We start from the raw sequence: 15,119 nt of genomic DNA, 5'->3' as shown, positions 1-15,119 counted from the left end.
GGGGGGGGGGGTGGCCTCACTAGGGGAAACACTGATTTTCTGTTCATACATTGTATGAACAGAAAATCAGCATTTCCCCTGCTGACAGGAACGAGAGCTGTGTGTTTACACACACAGCTCCCGTTCCCCGCTCTGTACCGAGCGATCGCGTGTGCCCGGCGGCGATCGCGCCCGCCGGGCACACGCACGGGAGTCGGGGGCGAGCGGGGAGCGCGCGCGCGCGCCTCCGGCGGCGCGCACGCGCCCCCTAGTGGCGGCTATACGATAGGACGTATAGCTACGGGCTCTCGCCCAGGAGAGCCGACCTGCCGCCGTATAATGACGGTGCGCGGTCGGCTACTAGTTAAAGGGGTTGTAAAGGAATTTTTTTTTTCATAATAAGCATCCTTTACCTGCAGACATTCCTCTTTTCACTTCCTTATTGTTTGTTTTTGCTCAGAAGTTGCTCTATTTCTTCTCTGTTCTGTTCTCTTCCTGTATGTCTGATTTTACTGACCACGTGAAGGGAGGCTTTACTGCGGTGGTCAGTAACGTGCTCACCCCCTCCTGGGAACTACATCTGTGTGGCAGGACGCTCTCTACGTGTTAGAGACTTCAAGGAGGTGTGAATTACTGGGTGTGCTGCAATTCATACTGGGAAATGTAGTTCTTGCCTGAACAAGCGATGCAAACCAGGAAGTGAATGAGAGAACAGAAACTAGAATGCCGGAGGTGATATAGATGAAGGAATATAATAGGTATTTACTAGTTTTTTAACAGAATCATTACACTTTTCTGTCTGTCTACCTTGCAGACATTAATTTTAGGCATTTTTTTTCCTTTGCAACTCCTTTAATCTCATTGGTCCTTCAATATGGATGGATCAGAAATATACCCAGCAGACTCAGCAGTACTTTTTTCATGTGCCTCCACCATATACCATTCTCAGTACTCATGTAAAAATAAACAACCATCATTGCGCAATATTGCACAACTTTTATTTCACTTAAAATCATCAATAAAGTTTTCCACTCACATTTAGTTGTGCCTTTAAACCTACAGATTTTTGACTATCTCTACATTTCCCAAAACAATGTTTTCTACTTTTTAAACTTATTAGAGAAAATTAATTAAAAGTGTCTGAGACAAAGGTGTCTCAACTTTGTCTCCACTGGAGCACAGCCAATCAGCTTTTGAATTTTCATGCTGTTAAATGCTTTTAAATTGCTTAAATTGCTGTAACTTTTCATGCTGTGTGGTAACATTACAAGGCAGAAGCTGATTAGTTGCTATAGGCAACAGTGCCAGTTGCAATAAACCTTTTCTCTGGCACTTTTTATTATTTTCACCTTCAATTAGATTTTTTACTTTAAAATACAATATTTATTTATCTTATTTATAACGGAGCACACTAATTTATTAGCTGTTTGGTTGAAATAGTAAAAGTGTCACAATGTTACAGCCAATACAATACTTTTTGCAAAGTAACAAGAATATTGCAGATGTCATTTGGCATATAATACTAATTGAAAAGTTGTATTTGTATATTATTCATTAAATTGGTAGTGTTGATATGTTTCAGCTCACTTCACCTATTCCATGTAATGAACTGCCTGAAAGATTGCTCCTGCCAGTTTGCATCTCATGTGCAGATGCTTCTTTTGAACCATGCAGTTTCCTATGCACTTTTACTTGTCAGTGCACAATGATATATCCAGTGTGGAAATGCGTAGTCTCATATTGTGAAGGAATACTTATGTCAGCTTCCTTTAACTTGCACTGACAGCTACATGGGCTTCTTTTCTTGTAACTTAATTAATATTTTATACATTTAACATGTTACAATAACAACTGAGGGAAGAGGCATTTAATTGCATAAGAAGTAATAGAACAACATAATTACTTAATATTATGTGACATTTAAAAAAAAATAGCCTCAGCCACAGCTGGATTTTAACCTGTACTAAAATATTGCATCATTTTTTTTTTTTTAAATTAAGAAAATATGAATATTTTAGATTTACCACTTGCAGCTAGCAAGTACAAATTATTTTCCCTTTTACTACAATGCTGTGAATAACCAGTGACTCAAAGGAAGGGTACCCTCACCTTATTTGCTTACTAGTTGATACAGTTTAGATGTGGATCTTCTATCAACATATGTATAGCTAGTGCTGGGCTTTCTTACTAGAAAGCCCCGCATGGTTTGCAAACATCACCATTTGAAGCACCCTATATTACAAATGTACTTTAAAAAAAAGTTTTTAAACATACACTGAAAAAATATGCAAAAGACATTTATAAACTGGTACATTTTATAGTTTACAATTTTTGGATTCAAATAAAACCATTGATTGATTGTTATCACAAACAACATATGCAGTAGGTGTGATTCAATCAAGCCCTCTTGATTTTCAAATGGGGCATCTGCTTTCTCCAGTTCTCTCATTCTGCTCTCTGTTTACCTCACTGGAATTTTGTTAACCACCTGCCGACCACCCTATAGCAGGTTTACTGCTACAAGGCAGCTGTTCTGTGCAGAATCACGTATATAAAAGTATGTCATCTTTGGGGCGGTATGGGAGCGCTGTATGCAGCACTCCTACACCACCCCTGCCTATTGGAATGAATGTAAAATCTGTAAAGCGCTTTGGAAGCACCGCAACATGTGCAATTTTAACCCTTTCTTCAACCACTAGCGGGGGTTAAAATCGCACCACTAACGGCTGAAAAGTGCTGCTAAAATGATGAAAAAGCACCGCTAAAACTAGCAGCGCTTTACCGCTAACAGACCCCCCACCCCAGTGTGAAAGCAGTCTTAGTAAAAACACTACACTGTGTACACAAAAACAATGGCTAGGCACACAGTTATCTATTTGATTGCCCTAGATATTTAAGCCTTTCCCAGCCAGTGTCAGTACAGTGACAGTGCATATTTTTAGCACTGCAAACGTTCGAATCCCAATGCACATACTCCTGTTGAAATGGCTGTGCGTCCAAGTGGGTGTTGTAGTGACCAAGGGCTGGAACAAAGTCAAAACAAAAAATTTCACAAGCACACCAGGGATCTCCAAAATTGGTCAAAAGCTTTATTAGTGATCACATTGTCACAGCAGAAAGCAACGTTTCTGAGCCACACGGGTGCCCCGGGTCCTGTGTTGCTCCAAAACGTTGCTTTCTGCTGTAACAATGTGATTGCTAATTAAGCTTTTGACCCATTTTGGAGATCCCTGGTGTGCTGGTGACATTTTTTATTTTAAGCACTGATCACTGTATTAGGTTCACTGGATCCCAAAGTGTGAAAATTTGACAGTGTCAGACTGTCTGCCGCAATTTCACAGTCCTGCTATAAGTCACTGATTCCCGCCATTACTAGTATATATATATATTATATCAATTTTTTTTTACAGTACCATAGTTTGTAGACCCCATCACATTTGTACAAAGCAATCAACATACGTTTATTATTATTTATTTTTTTTACCAAAGAATTGTAGCAGAATACTAATTAGCCTAAATTTATGAAGAAATTTGATGTGTTAAACTTTTTTATTGGGTATGTTTCATAACAGAAGGTAAAAAATATTTTTTTTCTTTTTTTTTTATTGTTTATAGCACAAAAAATAAAAAAATATAAAAAATCCCATTTGTGATCAAATACCAACAAAAAAATCTATTTGTGGGAAAAAGGACATACATTTTATTTATGTACAACGTTGCATGACCTCACTATTGTCAGGTAAAGTAACGCAGTGCCATATAGCAAAAAATGGCCTGGTCATGAAGGGGCTAAATCTTTTGGAGGTCAAGTGGTTATACTGAACAGCAGCAGGTCAGTGGATTTCAGGAGACCTTTACCCTTTTTGAAGGGTGCAGCAGTATTTACAAATTACAATATGTACTGCAACCTTACAGCTCTGAATTGTGATGACTACTGGGGGCTTCCATTTAGCTGTGTGTTTAAGAACAAGGCTAGGACCGTTCAGAGAACAGAACTTTAGTTCACAGCTTTTTCGGTAGCGTTGTTTGCATATATATATATATATGAGATCTTTTTAGAAAAGAGATAATATACCATATTACAAAAATAGAGAAGAAAGAGTCATATTAGTCATAGCAGGGACAATAAAACATTTGAAACAGTTAGGGACATTATTTAAAATGACCAAAGAACAACAGTATAGTAGTAGTACGTGTAGTGTCACCCTCCATATATAGAACCCTTACCCAGGGCTAGACATACATGTGCATTTTGCCACACTTCTATGGAGACAAAAAAAAAACCTCTGTCACTTCCTGCATGGCTGCTAGGAATTAAGGCACAGCTGTAAGCAAACCTTAATTTTTGGATTTGGTTGGTCTTAAAGAGTTAGAACCCTTGACAGGTTTTTGTTGCTGTCTGTGTCCCTGTCAGTATTTGATTTTGCTTCCTATCCCAATGATCACACAGGAAGTGATAAAATCTTAAATGATTTAAGAAATTTCATCACTGTCAGCCCTTCTCCAATTTGTCCAACATTTTAAAAATTGCTTTTGTTGGAGTTGTGCTTTAGGGTCCTTTTATCCTCTAGAAAATCAGACTACCAGTCCATGCCCTATTCAAAAACATTCTCTAACCCAATTTTTTGTTCATTTCAGTTCATCTTCATGTGGTGCCTGCAGTGCCTCTTTAGGGAGTTGGGAAAAAAGACTCAGCACTGAAGTCTGGGTCAATCATCAACTAGTATAGACTTCCAGCAGAGGTAGTGAGTCAATCATCAGTAAGTGGATTCAAACATGCTTTAGACAAACATACATTTATATTCAGACACAAAAAAGTAAAAAAAAACAAAAAAAACCCACAAAAAGCCTATACATAAATTATAAAGAAATGGGTCAGACTCAATGGACCACTTGATCTTTTTTTTCTGCCGTTACTCTTCTATGTTTCTATGGTTTTGGTCCAAGAGGACCTCACCACTAGGCTGCTGATGGGATGTTTCCACGACATTCAGAAAGCAATGTGGGCACTTGATAGCAAATTCAAGATGCAGTGTCACGTGGCCAAGGACGAGCTAGAGGTAAAGGATGAGGAGTGATGACAGTCAGGTCAGAAATCAGTTTTACTTTAAACTAGAATATGCTATTGGAGGCTAGACATATGTGGTTCATTTAATTCCGAATAAATATTCAGACAAAGACTGTGTGTGTTATTAGAGTACCATTTCGAAATAATGCTGTGTTAGTTAACCACTTAAGCCCTGGACCATATTGCTGGTCAAAGACCAGAGCACTTTTTGCGAATCGGCACTGCGCCGCTTTAACTGACAATTGCGCGATCATGCGACGTGGCTTCCAAACAAAATTGGCGTCCTTTTTCCCCCACAAATAGAGCTTTCTTTTGGTGGTATTTGATCACCCCTGCGGTTTTTAGTTTTTGCGCTATAAACAAAAATAGAGCGACAATTTTGAAAAAAAAATAATATTTTTAACTTTTTACCATAATAAATATCCCCCAAAAATATATAAAAAAAATCATTTTTTTCCTCAGTTTAGGCCGATACATATTCCTCTACATATTTTTGGGACCATTGGCATTTTTATAGCGATCAGTGCTATAAAAATGCATTGGATTACTATAAAAATGCCACTGGCAGGGAAGGGGTTAACACTAGGGGGCAGGGAAGGAGTTAAGTATGTTCCCTGGGTGTGTTCTAACTGTAGGGGGGGTGGACTCACTAGGGGAAATGACTGATCGCTTTTTATACATTGTATGAACAGACGGTCAGGCATTTCTCCCCTGACAGGACCGGGAGCTGTGTGTTTACACACACAGCTCCCGGTTCTCGCTCTGTAACGAGTCAGGAGCGAGCAGGGGCATGCGTGCGCGCCCCTATTGGCTGCTGGGAGAGATGACATAGATCTACGTGCTCTCGCCCAGCAGAGCCGACCTGCCGCTGTAAAACTGCGGCGGCTGGTCGGCAAGCAGTTAAGCCAAAGGTGATTTAACGAGTCATTGTAATCATTTGATGAAGATTTTTCTTTTGTTTGTTCACTTTACCAAATTCAAATCAAAATAAAAATAACAAATGTTTCGATTTGGCCAATTCAAAATGTATTGATTCAAAACATCGGTAAATATGAAGAAAATTTGATAAAACAAATTCCTAATACGAATTCCCAAAACCATTCCCGAATACAAATTAAACCAAATTTAACTAAACAAAATAACTATATTACCGACTCTAAACAAAATAATTTTTTTTTTCATCATGCACATGTCTATTGGAGGCTGTGTTCTACAGTACCATTGCATGACACATCCCATCAAATAAGAGTCTGCATATTACTGGTGTTGCAGAGAATTACGATTCCTTTCAGCTGTCACAGAATCGACACAGTTAGATCTATTTACAAGTGTCTGAAGGATATTAAATTTAGAAACAAATATATTTTTGGCACTGCCTCCTGTTATCCTGCTAGGCTCTAGGCACAGTCTAATAGTTGCCTTATGTTATTCATGGTCCTGATTGTTTTACATTTATAGGACATGACAAAGAATTAGCTCTACCTTTATGTGTTTGTTACAGGTATTTAATCTAGTTGATTAAAATCCAAACATCTGTAGCTTGCTTATGTGTTTAAAACAGCCCTTGCACAACTGCAGTGCATTCAAATGTTTCCCTCACTGTACAGCGTATCTGAGAATGTACAGAATAACATTGTTAAACTGTTTAAAAAGCAGCATGTTAAGTGGTCTTGGCTTTTATTTAGAGAACGTTTTATGTTAAACAAAGTGGAACATAAGAAATAAAGCTTCACTTAGGTCAATTTAAAGATAATTATTTAGAGGCAAGTGATTGTTGTATAGCAATACTTCACTTCATTGTTTTGATTATATGGCATGACTCCATCTCAGTTGGAGCAAGTACATTGAACATACAATAGATTCACAGAATTGTAGGATTGAGTACAAAGACTTTCTTTTTTTGGCAGAGTAGAAATGTTCCTGTGAATTCAATCACTAAAACAGACAGGCACAACATATATTTTTCTAAAATTAGACAGGAATTCAGCTAATGTGTAAAAATTAGTTGGCTAGGTGAGTTATTGGATTCATTCTTTCTTCTGTGGTGTAATTTAAGGATTTAAACGTTTCTTAACGCTCTGTTCTTCTACCTCTTGGATACCAATGTAATAGTTCAAGTGTAAAAAGTCAGAATTACAGTCAACAATTTGTGCTTTATTGTTTTGGATAGAATGGGGATGGGGTGGAACCACTACAGGTTTTTACTGCTGTCTTTGTCTCCACTGGGATAATTTTCCTATTACCTGAACAAGAAATAAAGACATTTCATTAACAAAAATCCAACAGAGGTTATAACCCCTACCACTTCTACGTATCAAAGTGTTTTTATTACTGTATGTTGATGATAAGGAAACCTCCCCAATAGTGACCGAAATAAAAACAATCTCAACCATGGGAATCTTATGCCCTGTACACACAATCGGTTCGTCTGATGAAAACGAACCGATGGATTTTTTCATCAGATATCCGATGAAGCTGACTTTCATCAGTCTTGCCTACACACCATCGGTTAAAAATCCGATCGTGTCCAACGCGGTGACGTAAAACACAACGACGTGTTGAGTAAGTTCAATGCTTCTGAGCATGCGTCGACTTGATTCTGAGCATGCGTGGATTTTTGACCAATGGATTTTCCCACAGACGATCGTGTTTTTCTATCGGTTTTTTAACCATACGAAAATGTTAAAACAGGTTCTATTTTTTTTCACCGATGGGAAAAAAAACTGATGGGGTCCACACACGATCGGTTCGTCCGATAAAAATGGTCCATCGGTCCGTTTTCATCAGACAAACCGATTGTGTGTACAGGGCATTAGAGTTCTACCAAATTCAGAATTCCTGCTATAGGAAAAACTGAATAATCATACCCATATTCCAACCATCTGAATCAACATAAGGACCTGCATCTTGGTGTTTTCCTGCTAAAAGCAAAAATATTGGAGTATATGTTCTGTGGACAATATAAAAACCACCCAAAACTGAATTTAAATTTTTTACCTTTGGGACTCTAGAGGCAAAAATTCTATCTAGAATAATTTTCAGATCTTCTATTCCTGGTGCATTGAGCTTTGTTCTGTTAGACTCAAGAAAAAAAATTTCCTCCACTGTTTCTTCAAACTCAATTCTAACCAAAAATGCTTGCTTTGATCTGGCCTTCAAATCTGAAAATATGGCAAAGCAATCTCTTTTAGCTTCCAAAGGCTTTGAATGTGTTTTTTGATAACTTTTTTTTATAGTGTAGTGATATGGAGAAAGAAAAGAATAGGCAGAAAAAAGAAGAACATATTAGATGAAGGGTTAAAGAAGAAATAAAGGAAGGGAGAGAAAAAAAGGGGGGGGTGAGCAGGGAGAGATAAGGGAAGGTCCTGACATGTATAGGAGGAATGTAGGTGTAGACTGGAAAGGCAGATTGGAAGTAGGGGGGGGGGGGGGCAGGGAGTAAAAGGAAGGCTATGAGAATAAGGCCAGGTATTTAGTCCTGAGTGAAGAACAAATAATATTCCGACAGTCTTGGTGCATCAGACAAGACGTTAATAACATGATTGACTGTTACCGAATACCTTATTAATCCCAAAGGGAAATTGGGAAATTGTTATGACAGAGACACACTTAACAAAGTCAACACAAGATCACAACAATAGACTGCAAAAACACAACAAAATTACCAATAACAGCCATTAACACCAAATAAAATTAAAACTACACTACAAATAAAACATCCATACAATTAAAATACAACATAGATTAAATAACACAGATAAAAATTACAGGCAAACTACCAAATACAAATAATGCACCACTTTCTCGAACACCACCCCAGATAATAATCAACACAATACTATAAAAACAATACACAATCCTAATCATAAACAACCAGAATTAAATCTACATCTCCAACCCTCACAGAAAAGAGCATAGCAAAGATTTCATGATGTGCCTGTACTGATCCAAGTTGTCTAAGGGGATAGCCCTTCCTTCATCCATCTGGGAAATTAATAGCTAGATTCAGGTAGCCCCGCGCAACTTTAAGGCGGCGTAGCATATCGTATTTACGCTATGCCGCCTTAAGTCAGAGAGGCAAGTAATGTATTCTCCAAGTACTTGCCTCCTAACTTACAGCGGCATAGCGTAAATGCGGCGGGCGCAAGTGCGCCTAATTCAAAATAGGCTGAGGGGGCGTGTTTTATGTTAATATGCTTTGACCTGACGTGATTGACGTTTTTTTGGAACGGCGCATGCGCCGTCCGCCTACATTTCCCAGTGTGCATTGCGGCTAAGTACGCCGCACGGTCCTATTGATTTCAACGTGGACGTAAATGACGTAAATCCCTATTCACGGACGACTTACGCAAACGACAATCCTAATCGTAAACAACTAGAATTAAATCTACATCTCCAACCCTCACAGAAAAGAGCATAGCAAAGATTTCATGATGTGCCTGTACTGATCCAAGTTGTCTAAGGGGATAGCCCTTCCTTCATCCATCTGGGAAATTAATAGCTAGATTCAGGTAGCCCCGCGCAACTTTAAGGTGGTGTAGCGTATCGTATTTAAGATACGCCGCCTTAAGTCAGAGAGGCAAGTACTGTATTCTCAAAGTACTTGCCGTCTAACTTACGGTGGCGTAGCGTAAATGCGGCGGGCGCAAGCACGCCTAATTCAAAATAGGCTGAGGGGGCGCCGTTTTATGTTAATATGCTTTGACCTGACGTGATTGACGTTTTTTTGGAACGGCGCATGCGCCGTCCCCCTACATTTCCCAGTGTGCATTGCGGCTAAGTACGCCGCACGGTCCTATTGATTTAGACGTGGACGTAAATGACGTAAATCCCTATTCACGGACGACTTACACAAACAACGTAAAATTTTCGCATTTCGAAGCGGGAACGGCGGCCATACTTTAACATTGGCTACGCCACCTAGGGGGCATCTTTAACTTTAGGCGGCCTATCTCTTACGGAAACGTCATATCTGTACTGCGTCGGCCGGGCATACGTTCGTGAATAGACGTATCTAGTGATTTACATATTCTAAGCCGATCGCAATGGAAGCGCCACCTAGCGGCCAGCCTAAATATTGCACCCTAAGATAGGACGGTGCAAGCCATCGTATCTTAGATAGGTTTAGGTGTATCTCTGTTTGAGAATACACGTAAACTTAGGTCGGCGCAGATTCCGAGTTAGGTCGGCGTATCTACTGATACGCCGACCTAACTCTACCTGAATCTAGCTATCAGTCTACACTATGGGTTTATGTAAGAAAACTGTAGAGTGCAAAATCAGCTTCCAGGTTTTATTGCCAAATCTTAATTGAACAAGCTGAAATTAGAAGTTAAAGCGGGGGTTCACCCTTAGAGGGCACTTTTTCCCCTTAGCTTCATGCTCGTTTTCTCTAGGGGAATCGGCTATTTGTTTTAAAATATGTGCAGTACTTACCCGTTTACGAGATGCATCCTCTCCGTCGCTTCCGGGTATGGGCTGCGGGAATGGGCGTTCCTTCTTGATTGACAGTCTTCCGAGAGGCTTCCGACGGTCGCATCCATCGCGTCACGATTTTCCGAAAGAAGCCGAACGTCGGTGCGCAGGCGCAGTATAGAGCCGCACCGACGTTCGGCTTCTTTCGGCTACGAGTGACGCGATGGATGCTACTGTCGGAAGCCTCTCGGAAGACTGTCAATCAAGAAGGAACGCCCGCTCCCGAAGACCCATACCCGGAAGCGACGGAAGAAGATGCAGCTCGAAAACGGGTAAGTACTGCTCATATTTTAATACAAATAGCCGATTCCCCTAGACCGAACGAGCAGGAATCTAAGGGGAGAAAAAAAAAATTAATATATGGGTGAACTCCCGCTTTAATTGACTCCCATGCACAGCTACACCAGATTCTGAGTGCACCCGTTTTAGTCAATCTCCCCCCATATCTCCATTCTTGAAGGAATGCATGTGAGTTGGATAGGCCTAAGCATGTTGTCAGCATTATTAAGGTGTATTTGAAGTGATTTTTTTGTAGGAGCTGACCTTAAGGTTTTGGGAAGGAGATTTTGATAGAGTTCTAAGGGGTGGTCATCGTCTGTAATGCAGGTAGTCCAAAAGTGGATCTGTGTCCAAAAGGTTTGGATGAATTGCTGCATGCTAAAATTAATGAAGCTCTTGTGAATTCAAATCTTACCCCATTGTCTATCTTTAAATTAGAGGTCTAACTATTATTCTCACGGTGCATGATAAAACCTTTTGCCTTTCAGTAGAACCAGAAAGAAGCCAGACCCTTGGTTTACAACTACAATCTCATGATGAAATTATGTACTTGAGGTGGGGGTGTGTGTTGCTATTTAGGTAGGAATTGGGAAGTGATTTCAAGGAGAAAGTATGTGTTATCCCAGTGTGGAGTGAGGTAAAAAAGCCCAGAAAGCTCTGTAAAATTCATTCAAGTCTATTTCGGCCATAGGGAGGATTCATCTAGAAAAGGTGTCTGCATTTTAGGGACCCACAGAAGTGACAATGAGCAATTATTCACCATGTCCTGCTAAAGCTGAACCCAGTGTTTTTGAGAGTAGTTGCAAAATCATCCTAAAGTTCTGGAAAGCAATCAGGTTATATTGTAATGCTTTAGATACAGTAGATAGGGGAAGCTGAGACCTCCTTGAGCCTATCAGGCAGTCGAAGAACAAACTATGAATCTACAGGGGAATCATTCAAGTCAGAATTCCTAATAGATTTTTGAATATTTTGCAGAAAGGAAGATGGTAATTTTATTAGTACAATTTGCTCTTGGTTATTAAGAAAAGAAAACATGGCCAATTTTTAAACCTTATGTCAGGACCCAGGTCTGAACCTGTGACTTCTGCTGTGTCTGACAATATATTTTTGCTGAGCCACCTCAAATGCTGGACAGTAGGGATGAGCCAAACACCCCTGGTTCGGTTCGCAACAGAACATGCGAACAGGCAAAACATTTTTTCGAACACGCAAACACCGTTAAAGTCTATGAGACACGAACATGAAAAATCAAAAGTGATCATTTTAAAGGCTAATATGCAAGTTATTGTCATAAAAAGTGTTTGGGGGCCCAGGTCCTGCCCCAGGGGACATGCAGTTTTTCGGGAGCAGTGATTTTAATAATGCTTAAAGTGAAACAATAAAAGTGAAAAATTCCTTAAAATTTCGTACCTGGGGGTCTATACTATGCCTGTAAAGTAGCGCATTGTTTCCTGTGCTTAGAAAAATCCCTGCACAAAATTACATTTCTAAAGGAAAAAAGTCCCCCAAAAAAGTCCCAAAAGTCCCCCAAATTCCATATCAGGCCCTTCAGGTCTGGTAGGGATATTAAGGTGAACCCTGCGCCATTTTAAAAAAAATTGCGTGGGGTTCCCCCCAAAAATCCATGCCAGACCCTTATCCGAGCACACATCCTGGCAGGCCTAAGGAAGAGGGGGGACGAGAGAGCGCCCCCTCCTGAACCGTACTAGGCCACATGCCCCTCAACATGGGAAGGATTTCCCCATGCTGATGGGGACAAGGGCTTCATCCCCACAACCCTTTCCCGGTGGTTGTGGGGGTCTGCGGGCGGGAGGCTTATCGGAATCTGGAAGCCCCCTTTAACAAAGGGGAACTCCAGATCCCGCCCCCCATTTCACAAAAAAGCGTCAAAAAGTGTCAAAACGTGTCAAACGTGTCAAAAGTGTAAAAAACCACAGGAGACAGTTTGGGACAAGTCCTTTATTAAAAATAAAAAAAAGGTTCCAACCATGTAATCCACTCTCGAGCGATATGAAAAAAAAAAGCATCATAGGAGGCGCCCGGCCGAATGGCGCTCTGCCGGGTTGACAGCTCTTTTATAGCTGAGGGCGGGGCCACAGGTCATGTGTGTGTGACCCTGCCCCCTCTCTGACGCAAGGAGAAAGCCCAGGGTTACCCTCTGACGCGTCACGGGAAACCAGCGTTGCGCAAGAGGGGCGGGGTCACCAATAAACATCATTGGGTAGCCCCGGGCTTTCTCCTTGCGTCAGGGAGGGGGCAGGGTCACCCGTGCATGTGACGTGTGGTCCTGCCCTCAGCTATAAAAGAGCTGTCAACTCGGCAGAGCGTCAATCGCCCGGGCGCCTCCTATGAGGGGGTATCGTTCGTAGCAGCGGGGTTTTTTCTGTATCGCTCGAGAGTGGATTACATCGTTGGAACCTTTTTTTATGTTTTTTTTTTTAATAAAGGACTTATCCCAAACTGTCTCCTGTGGTTTTTAACATTTTGAAAAAAAATTGTGAAATGGTAGGGGTACAATGTACCCCATTACCAATTCACATAGGGGGGGGGCGGGATCTGGAGTTCCTCTTTGTTAAAGGGGGCTTCCAGATTCTGATAAGCCCCCTGTCTACAGACCCCCACATCCACCGGGCAAGGGTTGTGGGGATGAGACCCTTGTCCCCATCAACATGGGGACATCCTCCCCATGTTAAGGACATGTGGCCTTGTACAGTTCACTTATTTTAGACCCAGGGGCATATCTGTCACTAGGCAAACAAGGTGTTTGCCTTTGGTGGCTTTTTTCAGGGGGCGACGCTGCCCCGAGGGGACCTCGCTATAACCAAATGACAGCTACATCGCGATCATCTAGTTCTGGGAGTGCGTCTATTGACATCCTCCTAGAACCTCACTCCCCCACTGCGGCGTGCACCTGGCACACTCTGTGATGGCTGTGTCCTTCAGACAGCTAATCACAGATCAGGATAAGGAACCAATCACAGCTGCTCTTTACCACATGATCAGCTGTGTTCAATCCCAGAAGATCACAATGTAAACACGTTTGCCAGTTATCAGTATTCTTTTCCTCATGCTGTCACAGTGTGAGCAGAGGAGAGAGCCGTTAACCGGCCAATGTGAAAGAGGACATCTACATTCATAATCATGGCACTGTTCATTAGTATCCTGATTATCAGTGCAACCCCAAAAGTGCCAATCAGTGCTGTCTATCAATGTCAATCAGTGCTGCCAATTAGTACCCATCAGTGCTGTAAATCAGTGACCGTCAGTGCTGCCAATCAGAGCCGCCTACCATTGCCCATTAGTGCCCCCCTTCAGTGCCACCTATCAGTGCCGCCAATTTTTGCCACCTATCACTGCCGCCACACTGCCCATGAATGCCCATCAGTGCCTTCTACCAGTGCTCATCAGTGTAGCCTATCAGTGTCACCTATCAGGGCCCATCAGCGCTGCCTATTTGTGCCCTTCAGTGGTGCTTATTAATGCCCATCTGTGCTGCCTATAAGTGCCCATCAGTGCTGTATATCAGTGCAGCTTCATCAGTGCCTCCTCTTCAGTGCCCACCAGTGCCACCTCATCTTCTGCCCTGCTGACCCCATCCTATATCCCACCTACCCCATCCTCTGCCCCATTAACCACATATGTGGAACTTGAACGAATCATGTCTCAGGATCTGAAGAGGAAGTCGCAGATGTTCACTGTGAATGGCTGCAGCTTCCTCATCAGACCCTGAGACAAGAACTGTATACCGTGGCTAGGGTAGGTCAAATCTAGATGGCGGGAAGGCGCCCAATTTTATTCTTGCCTAGGGCAGCACAAAATACACCACTACTTAGACCTATAGCCTCTTAATTTGTAACATAATTGATTAGAATAGTAAACTTGATATAGTTTGGATAATATATTGGTGCTATATAAATAGGTGAATAAGAATTCAAATGGAATTCAAAGAATTCAAAGTACACTGACTAAACAATGAAAATACTCACCCAAGCTCTAATTCTATATGGAAGTTGATGAGTGGAGTTGGTGCACTGGCTGTGTGGTTCACTGTGGGTTCATAATAAAAGAAATCGCCGGTAACCCAAAGGTTCTTCTTAAAAGATTTTAATTTGGCACAATAGCAGTGTACAATCTGCATAATGCTAAACAATGTTTGTAAGGATTTTTAGAAAATGTGATAAGCTAAAGCCCTAATAAGAGACTATATGATATAAACACTGGTGCTGGACAGGGTACAAATGCTCAGGGGCAAGTACTAAATAGCCAACTTTTCAATATCGCAATGTGTGTGCCTGTGCTAGATCAAGCCAGAGCC

Source organism: Rana temporaria, chromosome 1, assembly GCF_905171775.1.
Source record: "Rana temporaria chromosome 1, aRanTem1.1, whole genome shotgun sequence".
In the NCBI taxonomy this organism is placed as follows: domain Eukaryota; kingdom Metazoa; phylum Chordata; class Amphibia; order Anura; family Ranidae; genus Rana; species Rana temporaria.
This window is presented reverse-complemented; position numbering follows the sequence as displayed.